Here is a 14209-nt window from a genome sequence, read left to right on the forward strand (position 1 = left end):
AGCACCTGCAACATGGTTTTGAGCAATGATAAATGTAACTTTTGTCGGAGTGAGCTATTTAGGATATGTTGTGGATGAACTCTCTTGAATATTCCAACGCCAAAGAAGATTTCAGATGTTCGAAGTATCATGGGAACTGCATCGTGATATAGACGATTTATACCAAATGTTTTTGACGTTATACAACCACTGTGTTGTGACGCCAAACCTTACTAAACCGATTTTTTTTTTTTTTTTTTAAATTTAACAAAATAAAGAACGATAACAAATTTTTCGACAAGGACAAAACTAGTTTTACCACCCTGATGTACGCGAGTCCTCGACCGGCTCAGTGAAGAAGGGAGGGGTATTTATATGGCGCCACACAGTTAATCCCGCGTACAACACGAACTGTGACGTGGTATGATGGAATATGGTGATATAAACATATAACACAACAAAACATAAACGCTCAACAAAATAGATTTTGAGTTACACACAATATTTATTAAAAAAAAATTCCGAAGAAAAAAAAAAATATATATGTAAGTAAAATAAAGAAAAAAAATCAATAACAAAATTATAAATCAGTGAACTTCTAGGTTAAATCAACAAAGAAAACGAAAATTATATTGATGTTTGCGAGTTTTTCAAAACTAAAAGGAATTACTCAAATAAAATAAAAAAAAAATATATCAAGAAAGATGGAAATTAAAAATTAACACGCGTCTGACTCCGTATGGTTGAGCTCAACGTGAAATCGAGAATTAAAAATAAAAAAAATTAACGCCAAAAATAGAATAAAAAAAAAAAATCACTCGCCAAACAAGAATTCACAATAATCAATTCAAATGATATATATAAAAAAAATTGAAGTTCAGATGAAATCTTCTTTCAGAAAAAAATCAAGGATTTTCTTAAGGAAAATCAAATACAAAAAAAATATGTTATAGATAAATTCTTCAGTAACCAAAATAATAGTATGTTGTTCTATCTGACCTTTACTCCAAGTCTTGATCACCGGTCCAAACAAAAAAAAATATCTTCAGCAACAAATTCTGGTGATTCAGGAAAGGTAAGGTTTATTCTTTGTTTCTCTCCAAAAAAAGATAGTTATAATCCTTAGGACGTAAAGAAAATTATCCAAGGACACTGGTTCCAGATTATTAAAAAAAAATGTTCCGAAAGAGATGCCAAAGGTTGCTCCCCTCAATAAAACCTGGATATAGAAATAAAACAAATGAAACGTGGAAATATTAGATTTAAGAATTTTTCTGTTAGTAGCATAGTTTTTCTGTTTAAGTAGTTAGAACGATTTTTTTTTTTTTTTAAAGTAGTTAGTTTCTCTTTTTTTTTTTTTTTTGAAAAGTAGTGAGTAGATTGTTTGTTAAAAAAAATGGGTGGAAGAAAAAGCCAAAAGTATTTAATAAAGACCTTACGAACATGCTTACCTCTGATGTTCGAGGTTTAACCAGAAGACAGAAGAAACTTTAAAGAAATACGTTGAAATCCGGAATCTCCGTACAATTTGGTAAAAGAAAGACACTTTTCCAAAATTTTATTTCGAGTGATGAATCCCACAAAAATGGATTAGAAAAATTTTTCCACCCCAAAACCAAAAATGGCGAACCAATCACTTTCTTAAACACTCGAAAACACGTATATTCTGGTAATATAGCAAGAACAGAGAGAGACCGAGAAGAAACTGGAACCGTCTTTTATACCCAAAAATTCGGAAATATCAAAAAAAAAATTACGTCTGCGCAAGATCATGTACTTACGACACCCTCTCAAAAGCAAAGGAAGAATTTGTAGTATGATAGGAATTGAAAGGGATTAACAACAGGGATACTCAGAATCTGTTGCTGAAAAAGATAAAAAAAAATAACAAATGTTAATAATAAACAAAATGTAAACAAAGTAAATACAAATAAAAATAATAAATTTCCGAATGTATGCAACTCACAACCTATAACAGATAAACAAGTCACCCACACATAACATAAAAATTTCGGAACGTAACAGTGTCTTTTGCTAAAGAAATTAATGCCTGTGTTAACCACTGTATATCATCCTCAGTATCAGCCAAGAGCACGGCATCATCTGCACAGTATTCAATCTTGATTTTGTAACCATCATTGATAGTGTAACCATAGTTTACATTACATACTTTGTAATGTTAAACTTGTTCTAATTCTTTTATCGTTACTTTGTCGAACGTTTTAGTTAGATCAACGAAACAGAGGAAGGCTGCTTGACATTTTTTCGTCGTAGTTCTATCTGATTCTTTTTAATGCTCTCAACATTGTGTAGACAACTTTTGCAATCAGAAGGATGTGAACAAACGACACACTCAAACGTATGTCAAATTTTTTGTGCTGAACATGAAATAAGTATGGTGGTATCAGTTCTAGACAGATGAGATAGTTTGGTGTTGCTGTGTAAGATGATTTCTGAAAGCAAATACTGTACGCTTGAAAAGCATAATGTACATGCTTTTTAAGTGATATTTTTTTCACCTATTACCTGTTATTTGTCTCAAGGAATAAATCTCCAAGTTTATACGTATAGGTTGAGAATCACCATGTATCTGTACTAGGAGTTCCTATACTTCTTCGGACACTCGAATGAACGAGTGAGCTCTATGTACACCAAAATTCTTTTCTGTATCTGCAATGTTGACATAAATATAGTTTCGCTTGACATAAATGAACAAAGCCCAATTATTTTGTGTGCAATTCAATATACTTAAGACATACAGCTATTATCCAACTTTTAATGACGAACTAGATTATTAACCCTTTGTGTCCCAAGAAGTCAAAAATTTTGAAACTTTGTGGCAGAATTAAAACGCTATCAAAATACATTCAGTAGAGGCCTTTGGAATCAATTTTAGCAAAATATGCAATCCCCCCATTCCAGGGGGATAATGGTACTTGAGAGTACCGTCAAGCATTAAAATATATTTTCAGTATACAAAAACAGTTCTTTCTTTCATTACAACATAAATAAACATTGCACAAAGTACATTTTGAGTGGGGTCTAGCTTTGGCAGAACAATTTTGGCAACTTCCTCTTTCCTTTGAACTTACGCTACAACATTTTCGTGGACGCAGTAAATTTGAATATTTATTTATCAGAAATTATCAAAATCTGATAGAATATCGAGAAAAAACATATTGAGCAAAAACTAACATTTTCGCATAATCTAAGTGTCAAAAAAGATACTAATTTAAAAATTCCTGGAAGCCGTATTTATTGAAATTAAGGAATGAGACTTATTCTAAATTAAAGCTCAAAGCTTTCTCTTTAAAATGATGTATAATAATTGTTAGGTTGTATTGGAAAAATAAAAAAAAAAATGTTGAAATAAAACTTACATTTTCGTATGACCTAAAAGTGTCAAAAAAGTGTTAATTTAAAAATTCCTGGAAGCCGTATTTATTGAAATTAAGGAATGAGACTTATTCTAAATTAAAGCTCAAAGCTTTCTTTTTAAAATGATGTATAATAATTGTTGGGTTGGATTGGAAAAATATCGAGAAAAGAAATGTTGAAACAAAACTTACATTTTCGTATAACCTAAAAGTATCAAAAAAGATGCTAATTTAAAAATTCGTGGAAGCCGTATTTATTGAAATTAAGGAATGAGACTTATTCTAAATTAAAGCTCAAAGCTTTCTCTTTAAAATGATGTATAATAATTGTTAGGTTGGATTGGAAAAATATTGAGAAAAAAAATGTTGAAATAAAACTTACATTTTCGTATAACCTAAAAGTATCAAAAAAGATGCTAATTTAAAAATTCCTGGAAGCCGTATTTATTAAAATTAAGGAATGAGACTTATTCTAAATTAAAGCTCAAAGCTTTCTTTTTAAAATGATGTATAATAATTGTTGGGTTGGATTGGAAAAATATTGAGAAAAAAAATGTTGAAATAAAACTTACATTTTCGTATAACCTAAAAGTGTCAAAAAAGTGTTAATTTAAAAATTCCTGGAAACCGTATTTATTGAAATTAAGGAATGAGACTTATTCTAAATTAAAGCTCAAAGCTTTCTTTTTAAAATGATGTATAATAATTGTTGGGTTGGATTGGAAAAATATCGAGAAAAGAAATGTTGAAACAAAACTTACATTTTGGTATAACCTAAAAGTATCAAAAAAGATGCTAATTTAAAAATTCGTGGAAGCCGTATTTATTGAAATTAAGAAATGAGACTTATTCTAACTTAAAGCTCAAAGCTTTCTCTTTAAAATGATGTATAATAATTGTTAGGTTGGATTGGAAAAATATTGAGAAAAAAAATGTTGAAATAAAACTTACATTTTCGTATAACCTAAAAGTGTCAAAAAAGTGTTAATTTAAAAATTCCTGGAAGCCGTATTTATTGAAATTAAGGAATGAGACTTATTCTAAATTAAAGCTCAAAGCTTTCTTTTTAAAATGATGTATAATAATTGTTAGGTTGGATTGGAAAAATATTGAGAAAAAAAATGTTGAAATAAAACTTACATTTTCGTATAACCTAAAAGTATCAAAAAAGATGCTAATTTAAAAATTCGTGGAAGCCGTATTTATTGAAATTAAGGAATGAGACTTATTCTAAATTAAAGCTCAAAGCTTTCTCTTTAAAATGATGTATAATAATTGTTAGGTTGGATTGGAAAAATATTGAGAAAAAAAATGTTGAAATAAAGCTTACATTTTCGTATAATCTAAAAGTGTCCAAAACGATGCTAATTTAAAAATTCCTGGAAGCCGTATTTATTAAAATTAAGGAATGAGACTTATTCTAAATTAAAGCTCAAAGCTTTCTCTTTAAAATGATGTATAATAATTGTTGGGTTGGATTGGAAAAATATTGAGAAAAATAATATTGAAATAAAACTTACATTTTCGTATAACCTAAAAGTGTCAAAAAAGATGTTAATTTAAAAATTCCCGGAAGCCGTATTTATTGAAATTAAGGAATGAGACTTATTTTAAATTAAAGCTCAATGCTTTCTTTTTAAAATGATCTGTAATAATCACACCTAATAACCATTTATCAAAGAAATACCTTTTTGAACAACAAAATTCAACAAGACCACTTTTCACTAAACTTCTAACTTCACATCTGGATGAATAAGTTTAAATAGGTATACCTAAAAACCCTACAGTGCGGATTGCGTCATTTTTTATACAGATTCTTTCTTGTATAGACTACAGTTTAAAACGAGTGTTTGAAACTAGCGGTACTTTAAAGTACCGTCGGGACACAAAGGGTTAAGGATAAATAGCAAATAATTAAAATTGTTTGCTTAAATTATTATCAATTTTTTATAACTAAAAAAAATCTTTCTCACACAATTAAAGAACGGAAATGAAGGAAAAAGTAAAATTATCGAAAATCACAGTGATGATGGTTTACAGTGATCAAAGGTTCCGCCGACCAGCGATTTCCGATAATATCCGGTAGTCCGAAAGACACGGAGACCACAGTTGTCACTTGTATCCGAACACGCGATCACCAACACCACCGTCCTCTCGCATTATAATTGCCGGATGCGCACCGTTCGTGTTTTACTTTAAATTAACGTTGGAAGGACCCTCCACCACGGATGAGGCGATGCGAGAAAAATCGAAAAATAAATCGATAATAACACGAAAAATCGCAATTAAAAGAAATGAAGTTGTATATGAAAAAAAGTGAAATAAAATAAGGGGAAAGAACGGTAAAAGCGAACGTCGAAGTCGTTGGATTGAGAAGAAGAATTGTCCTTAGTCATCCGGGACAAAGGAGCTGCTGTCGGGCGAGTTGCGGCTCCCGTGGATTCCTTTCGAGGTGGCCATTCGGCTTTTTGAGTGTTGAGGACCGCCCGTTGAACAATAGAGAATGTTCCGACGATGACTTATCATCTAAAGTGTATTCAACTTAATGTTTGTTTGTCAGATTTCAATGTTACATATAAAATTTCTTAAATTTCTAATATGGTAATTTAAGTTAATTGAACATAATTGTGGTTAAGAAACGATTTCAATTGGGAAGCAGACCGTGTCTAAAGAAACGAGGAGGGGTGCTGCTGGCGAACACCGTGTCACTTAATTTATAGTCCTTAATTAGTCCCGTTGTTTGTCAAGCGATACCGGTACAAAACGGAAGAGGGCGTAGCCACCATGTCACTGAGCGCCCCAAATAGATGGTATGTGTGCCTGCCTCCGAAATTTTATAATTGCGGCGCCCCCAAGCTCGTGTTTCAATATTTATTACGCGACGACCACATTATACTTTGAAATACCACATGTGGCTTCCTTATCTACGTGATTCCTCCCTTATTATACCAAGGGTAATGTTTATCGTGGGTGGCCCCCCGGAAATAATTATTTAAGTATTTTACGATCGAAAAATTACAAAAGTGTACTACGTGTTTAAATACGTGTTGAGATCGTTAAAAAGGACAAAAAACAAAAAAAAAATGTAAACCTTGATAGCCAGAGGGCGGATGAGGATGGCGAAGCCTCCGCCATTTTACGAGGGAGCCAATAATAATTATTTGAGCTCGTGGTGATCTGCACCGTGGCTGGGGCAATAACAATAAAGTTTGTCGCGGCACCGACAACGACGGCGTAATGATAACAATAAAGGCGGTGAAGACGCTTGTTCGAACGATGTAGGTACAGGCGCACTTTTATAGCGCCAGGTGAAATTGGTTCACAAATTGAATCTCATCCGCTGCCGCGCCGAATTTATGGGTTCTACCCGCGGCGTTTGGCCGTTTGTTTAAGTCCGGTGAAGAGGCCGCCCTCTTAACTTTTACAGAACCGGACTTAATATTAAATAAAGTAACAAATGAAATCTAATGATTTTGAATTAACAAGAAAAAGTTAGAATCCCATTATACTATAGTCTGTACCATCAGGAGATGCAGTTGTAAATCACTACTACTCATTCAAGTAAACTAAAACTAACATTAGACCACTAGAACTAGAAACAATCAGGTTAAGTAGCTTTTGAAAAAATGTTTGATGTTTCAGATGCCATCTTGCAACCTTCTTCAGAAACAAGTTCGAAGTGACAAAATCGGTTGGCAAACTTTAACCGATACCATTAGAACCTGGAAATGATGTTACTTTACTTACGATGTTAATTCCCAACACGACCATCGAGGAACAACGATCTAAATTCGAGAAAAACCACGATTCTGACCATTGTACAAGAACAATTCTTTCAACACCACCACCAGGAGATAGATTGCTTACGTTAAGTTGCAAGCAGCTCAAGCTGTGCTCGAGGAAAATTCGAGATGTTGCCGGCCGCCTAGAAACATTCGGATTTAGCCGCACGTCTCTCAAGACGGCTAAACCCGAATGATTCTAGTTCTAGGTCTGGTGTTAGTTCTAGTGACAGTGCTAGTGTAACACTAGAACTAACACTAGACCGAGAACCAGAAACATTCGAATTTAGCCGCACGTTTCTCAAGACGGCTAAACGCGAATGGTTGTAGTTCTAGGTCTTGTGTTAGTTCTAGTGATAGTGCTAGTGTAAAACTAGAACTAATACTAGTCCGAGAACTAGAAACATTCGGATTCAGCAGCACGTCTCTTAAGACAGCTAAACCCGAATGATTCTAGTTCTAGATCTTGTGTTAGTTCTAGTGATAGTGCTAGTGTAAAACTAGAACTAGCACCAGACCTAGAACTAGAAAAGCACGGGTTTAGCCGTGCGTCTAAAGATGGAACCTCTTCATTCATCTTTGATCCAGAGAACCTATTTTCATTGATCTACGATCCACTGTCGAAATATAGTTTTATTATTTCCTGTTTCCTTGAGAAACTATTTTTCCTTGAATTTTTGCAAATTTCGGGTTGATCAGAACTTTTGAACAATTTAGTTTAAACTGCGTCCCATTCTTCAACCTGTCTAAGTAGGTAAATATGAAAGCAAAAATTTTGGCATTTCTTATTTTCTTGGAAAACTCTGGCATTTTGTACTGAAAATTCTTTCTGATTAATTTCATTTGAAGGCGAATTCCACTCAAAGTGTGCAAAATGTATTATATACTATAATGTATCTAAAAATAGAAGAAGATGCCTAATCGCACGATGGCTTACTGTAATGGCTGACCGCATAAATAGCGTCAAACTCAGTCAAGTAAACTACAACTAACACTAGCACTATCATTAAAACTAGCACTAGACCCAGAACTAGAAACATTCGGGTTAAGTAACATTTGAAAAAATTTTTGCCGTTCCAGCAACCTTCTTCAGAAACATGTTCGAAGTGACAAAATTGGTTGTCAAACATTAACCGATACCATGAGAATATGGAGATGTGATTCTGACAAAGCAGATGATTCCATCACCTACTTTGAATACCGAAAGTGTTCTTGGCACAGACGTCCCTGACTTCGATTTTGCAGGATTTAACAGATCCCAAAAACAGACTCCAGGCTACATGGTATCCCGCGCCTGTCTCTTTCTTTATCTCGGCAAACAGTTCGTTTAACTACAAGTTGAAGAGGTTAGAACTGAGTGAATCTCCTTGTTTTACTACAGCTAGAGCTGTAAGCCTTCTTCAATGTGCTAGCTATGTGTTTGATGACAGGAAGATTGATGTCGCGACGTATGATACAATTCCTCGTCAAAGATTTTGCAGGTGTCCAGCGAAACGTTTTTTCTCTTCTCGGAGTGATAGGTGTCTTGGCTTTATTATCATCAGGCAAAATTTCAATAATCTTATCTTTTTATCTTAATATCACAACTTGAAATAGGCAGTACCATCGTGAAACAACGACTCAAATCCAAGAAAAACCACGATTCTGATCATTGGAGACAGATTGCTTACGTTAAGTTGCAAGCAGTTCCAAACAATATGGACATGTCAGCAGGACTTGGAAAAGCCTCCACGTGCGGCAATTACAGCCTCAACCTTTCTTAGTATGCCTTCCACAAGTCTTTGTACGAGAGCTCTCGACGGTCTAATTCGTCCTAGAACGTTGTGCATTCCGCATCTTGCACCATGACAGCGGTGAGCTTTTCGCCATTCCATCCATACCAGGGTAAACACTCCCAAATCATAATCAAACATCCTTAGAAGTTGCATGGAGGAAAATGCATTCGGGCAGAAGACGTTCTCCAGGTTGACACAAAACCTAGAAACTGCCATTCGAAAAACAGAGGGTGAATGATTTGTTCGTTGATCCTCAAAACCTATTTTCATTGATCTATGGTCCACTGACTGTTTGTAGTTTTATTGTTTTATTTCCTTGCAAAACCATTTTTCATTAAAATTTTGCAAATTTCGGGTTGATCAGAATTTTTGAACAATTTGAATGCGGATAAAATGACCACATTTTTTGCAACCTAAGCAAGCAATATCATTTCATACCACTCCAAAGTTCGTTCTTCTAAAGTCAATCTTATCGAGGTCAAAATCGTTCTTTCATCATCCAATTCCTGTGTTAGTTGAACCAAATTAGTCATGGGATGTAATTTATCTCCGTTTCCTCTAAATTTAGGCCATAATTCGGATTTTAATTTGTAAAACTGGCAAATTCAGCATTGATATTTTTGAATCTCTGTTTCTTAAGATTTTCGATCTTTTTCTTTAATCTATGAAATTCATGATTTCTCTCCTGATTCCATTCTTCAATTACCTCTTTTATTTTCAGATTTCCTTTCTTGGTACTACCTGGTACTAACTCCACTACACTTGATTCATCTAAGAAGAGTCTTAGAATTTATTTTTCTTCTAAGTCTTCTAATTTTTTGTTGTTATCGTCCTTTTCTATCTCAAATTGCCTTGCTTACAAATTGGTAATGTTTGTGTTAAATTCTTTTTGATGTTCATCTAATTAGCTAATTAGCTCTTCTAATTTTTCTACAGTTTTCTTTTAATTTTCTTCAAATTGAAAGTAAAACTACAATATGAACTTGTAAACTTGACAATATCATCACAGTACCTAAAAATAGACTGGCCAATGGCCGATGACACGATGGCTAACACCGATCTCGCTTGTCAAGTATTTGGGAACTCGATATTCACTCACTATTTAAAGTCCGGTTTGAAGTTAGGTTTTTAGGAAACAACACAGGGGTTGCTAGTCAGGAATCCTTCTTCACAAACACCTTCAAGTTAGTTCTCCAACATAACTATAGGAATGTTTCCCTGCAATCCCCCGTAGTCCCCCACAATCAACACATAATGTCTAAACAAGTTAGAAAGCCCAGAACCAAACTCACTGAGAGATTTGCAAGGGAGATTTGCTTTTCATCTATGAGGCTCCAAATGCCTTATAAATGGTCTTGTAGACTATCCTCCCTTAGCAGTCTCTAACATCTTCTTTAGAGATTCTGGTTCCAGAACTGACAATCTATTCTTAGTCCCGCTAGCAGCCATCTCCAGCAAACCGAAATAATACCTTAGGATGGAATTTGGCATAACGAACATCATAACTGGTGGAAACACTCTTGGCATAAACCACAGGTAAGTGCAAAAACCATTTCGCATACATGGAAAAGATGCAACAATCTCTAATTGCTCGGACATCAAGTAACTGTGTTGATGTACAAAAAGCAAAGATTTTAAATTTGCTCTAAGAGACTTGGTGCCCACCACTCGATGTCCAAATTTTCTGTACTTTTTGATATACTTGAAAAATGTATGTTTTCTATCTAAAATTTTTACCGTAATTTAGAGTGCTTATTTTGATTTTATTAAAATGAATATATTAAATATAGTCAGTTAAGTCCTGCCCTGTTCATCTTATGTCCGTTCTGAAAGGGTTTTTATAGTCCATCGTGCGTGGGGCAGCCAGCAGAGAGCGCGCCGCGGCACACGGTGATATGTGGGTGTCGTCGGTAAGCTGGCCATAACTCGAAAGTAAATATAAACAAAAAATTATCGGCTAATAGCCATTCGTTTTGCTCGTCGACAGGTCGGGACCCCGGGCCGCCGGACGCTGATTTAGGCCGTGTGGCGGGGTCCCGAATTATTTTTTTTTTATTGTGGGGCGCCATGATTTACCGACGCCCGAAGGATATTGGATTTTTTTCGATATGCAGTTATCGCCTGATTTACTCCCTGTTTGTTTTTAGGGGCACAACTAAAAACGTCACGAAATTAAAATTAAAATCGTTCCTATTTCATTCCACTTTTTTTTTCAACTCCAAAAACCAATCAACATCATCATCCATTCATTTCATTATTACTATATTCTATTTTTTAATTTGGAAGAGTGTTTTCAAATTGAAACGCCAAAAAGAAGGGTTGCTATTGGTCAGTTTTAAGCAAAAATTTCACTAGGAAAATTCGAGATGTTGCCGGCCGTCTAGAAATATTTGAGTTTAGCTGCACGTCTCTCAGTATGGCTAACTCCGAATGATTGTAGTTCTAGGTGTTGTGTTAGTTCTAGTGATAGTGCTAGTGTAAAACTAGAAATAATAGTAGACCTAGAACTAGAAACATTCGGATTTAGCCGCACACCTCTCAAGACGGCTATAGCTGTCCTGACTTTATCATCATCAGGCAAAATTTCAATAATCTCATCTTTTTGTTTTTATATCAGAACTTGAAATAGGCAATACCATCGCGAAACAACGACTCAAATCCGAGAAAAACCGCGATTCTGACCATTGCACAAGTAAAAATTTTTCGACGCGAGGAGATAGATCGCTTACGTTAAGTTGCAAACAATTCCGAACAATATGGACATATAAGCAGGACTTAGTATAGCCTCCACGTGCGGCAATTACAACCTCAATCCTTCTTAGTATGCTTTCCACAAGTCTTTGTGGAAATCTTTGGTCTAATTCGTTCTACAGCTTTATGCATTCTGCCTCTTGCACCATGACAGTTAGAATTGTCCACCTAAAAGTAACATGCGTCAACGTTGGGCTTTCCTCTATTCCATCCATACCAGCGCAAACACTCCCAAACCATAATCCCACATCCCCCGAACTTGCATGGAGGAAAATGCATTCGGGCAGAAAACGTTCTCCAGACTGAGGCAAGACTCAGACCCTGCCATCCGAAAACCAGAGGGTGAAGGACCACTGTCCACTATCGGTGTGTAATTTTATTATTTTATTTCCTTGGATAACCATTTTTCATTGAAATTTTCCAAATTTTGGGTTGAGCAGAATTTTCGCATCGCATCCTCATCTTCTCTAAAATAGCAAATACCTAAAAAAGATAATTTTGCCATTTCCTTTCATCATTTGGAAACTAGTTTTCCTTGAATTTTTACAAATTTCGGGTTGATTAGAATTTTTGAACAATTTAGTCTAAACTGCGTCGCATTCTCTAACCTGTCTATATAGCATTTCTGATTTTTTTTGGGAAACTTTGGCATTTCGTACTGAAAATTCTTTCTGGCCAATTTAATTTGAAGGGTAATCCCACTCAAAGAATGTAAACAATACAGAATGCGGATAAAATGACCACATTTTTTGCAACATAAATAAGCATAAAGAAGAAAGAAATACGCAATTCTTTCTTAAAATCTTCTAAAGTTATGCACCATATCATTAATTCATACCACTCCAAAGTTCATTCTTCTAAAGTCAATCTAATCGAGGTTAAAATCGTTCTTTCATCATCCAATTCCTGTGTTAGTTGAACCAAATTGTTAAGATAAGTCATGAGATGTAATTTATCTCCGTTTTCTTTAAATTTAGGCCTAACGTCGTTTCCTAATTCGTAAGACCTTGAATTAGAAACATTCGGATTTAGCCGCACGTCTCTCAAGACGGCTAAATCCGAATGATTCTAGTTCTAGGTCTTTGATTAGTTCTAGTAATACTGCTAGAGTAAGACTAGAACTAACACTAGACCTAGAACTAGAAACATTCGGGTTTAGCCTCACGTCTCTCAAGACGGCTAAATCCGAATGATTCTAGTTCTAGGTTTTGTGTTAGTTCTAGTGATAGATCTTGTGTTAGTCCTAGTGATAATGCTAGTGTAAAACTAGAAGTAGCACTAGAGCGAGAACTAGTAACATGCAGATTTAGCCACACGTCTCTCAAGACGGCTAAACTTGAATGATTGTAGTTCTAGGTCTTGTGTTAATTCTAGTGATAGTGCTAGTTCAATATAAATATACAACATAGTAATATCTTATGCTAACTAGCGCTATCTATCACTGTGACTAGAACTAACATTACATATAGATACATTCGGATATAGAAATGTCACTGATGATCTCTTCAGGGCTCGCGATGATGGTCAGAGTAGAGTGGTTGTGCTCCTGGATTACAGCAAGGCTTTTGACAAAGTCAACCACCGAATGCTGTTATCCCTCTTGCATTATGTTGGTATATCTGAGTCGGCAGTGTCTCTTATAAACAGCTTCCTTTCTGGTCGAGTCCAGGTGGTGAGATTGGGAGAGGAATTTTCGGCTTCCTTATTCGTGAAGGCTGGTGTGCCTCAAGGATCTTCGTTCGCTCCGCTACTATTTACTCTATACACCTCTCAACTGCCCAATTGTGTTAAACACTCGTCAGTACACATGTACGCTGATGATATTCAGCTGTATTTGACTTTTCGAAGAGAGCACGTTGCCTTGTCATGTACAAAATTAAACGAAGATTTTTTTGCACTCTCGGAGTACTCCACCAAATTGGCGCTAACACTCAACGCAACCAAATTAACAATAATTACCTTTGGCAATTTACCAGCTGATAATGTCAATGTTTCATTGAATGGTGAGCGGCTGGTGAGTGGTGTTTGACTCTAATCTTCGTTTCACTACTCACGTCACTGCTTGTATAAGGAAGGCATATGCAGCTTTTCGGTATCTCTACCGACACCGTCGGGTACTTAACTCCACTACTAAAAGATACCTATGTGATACGTTGGTTTTATCAACTCCTGGTTGAGTAGAACAGATGACAGAATCTTTGGAAACTGTTATCTGGACTTCGCCGTTTGACTGCATATAGTTTAAGTCTGATGATGTTATATATTATTTTTCTTGATTGCAGTCAATAAAGGGGTTTATTATTATTATTATTTAGTCGCACGTCTCTCAAGACGACTAAACCCGAAATTTTTAAAATAGAATATAAACATTTAATATTAAAAAAAAATTTTAAAAATAAAAATAATAAGTATACTTTTGTAAAATTAAATATTTTTTGTTTAGTTAAAGTTAGGAAACCCTAAGGCCATCTTGTGGCAGACCCTATGATTAGGGACGGTGCCTCCCACAGTAGCCCAAGAGTAACTACACCCTCATTAACTCTCG

The 14209-nt window shown here is 35.0% G+C and overlaps 1 long non-coding RNA gene across 2 annotated transcripts; it reads left to right on the plus strand.

Moving 5' to 3' along the window:
- Positions 1-215: 215 nt before the first annotated feature.
- On the plus strand, positions 216-1931 carry LOC139429180 (uncharacterized). 2 transcript variants are annotated; one of them, XR_011639859.1, is made up of 3 exons: positions 216-524; positions 582-1054; positions 1106-1931. It is a non-coding gene; the product is annotated as an uncharacterized lncRNA (long non-coding RNA). The 2 variants fall into 2 exon arrangements; XR_011639857.1 differs by lacking the exon at positions 216-524 and having other exon boundaries at positions 555-1054.
- Positions 1932-14209: the final 12278 nt, after the last annotated feature.

This window comes from Onthophagus taurus, chromosome 1 (genome assembly GCF_036711975.1).
Source record: "Onthophagus taurus isolate NC chromosome 1, IU_Otau_3.0, whole genome shotgun sequence".
Classification (NCBI taxonomy): Eukaryota; Metazoa; Arthropoda; class Insecta; order Coleoptera; family Scarabaeidae; genus Onthophagus; species Onthophagus taurus.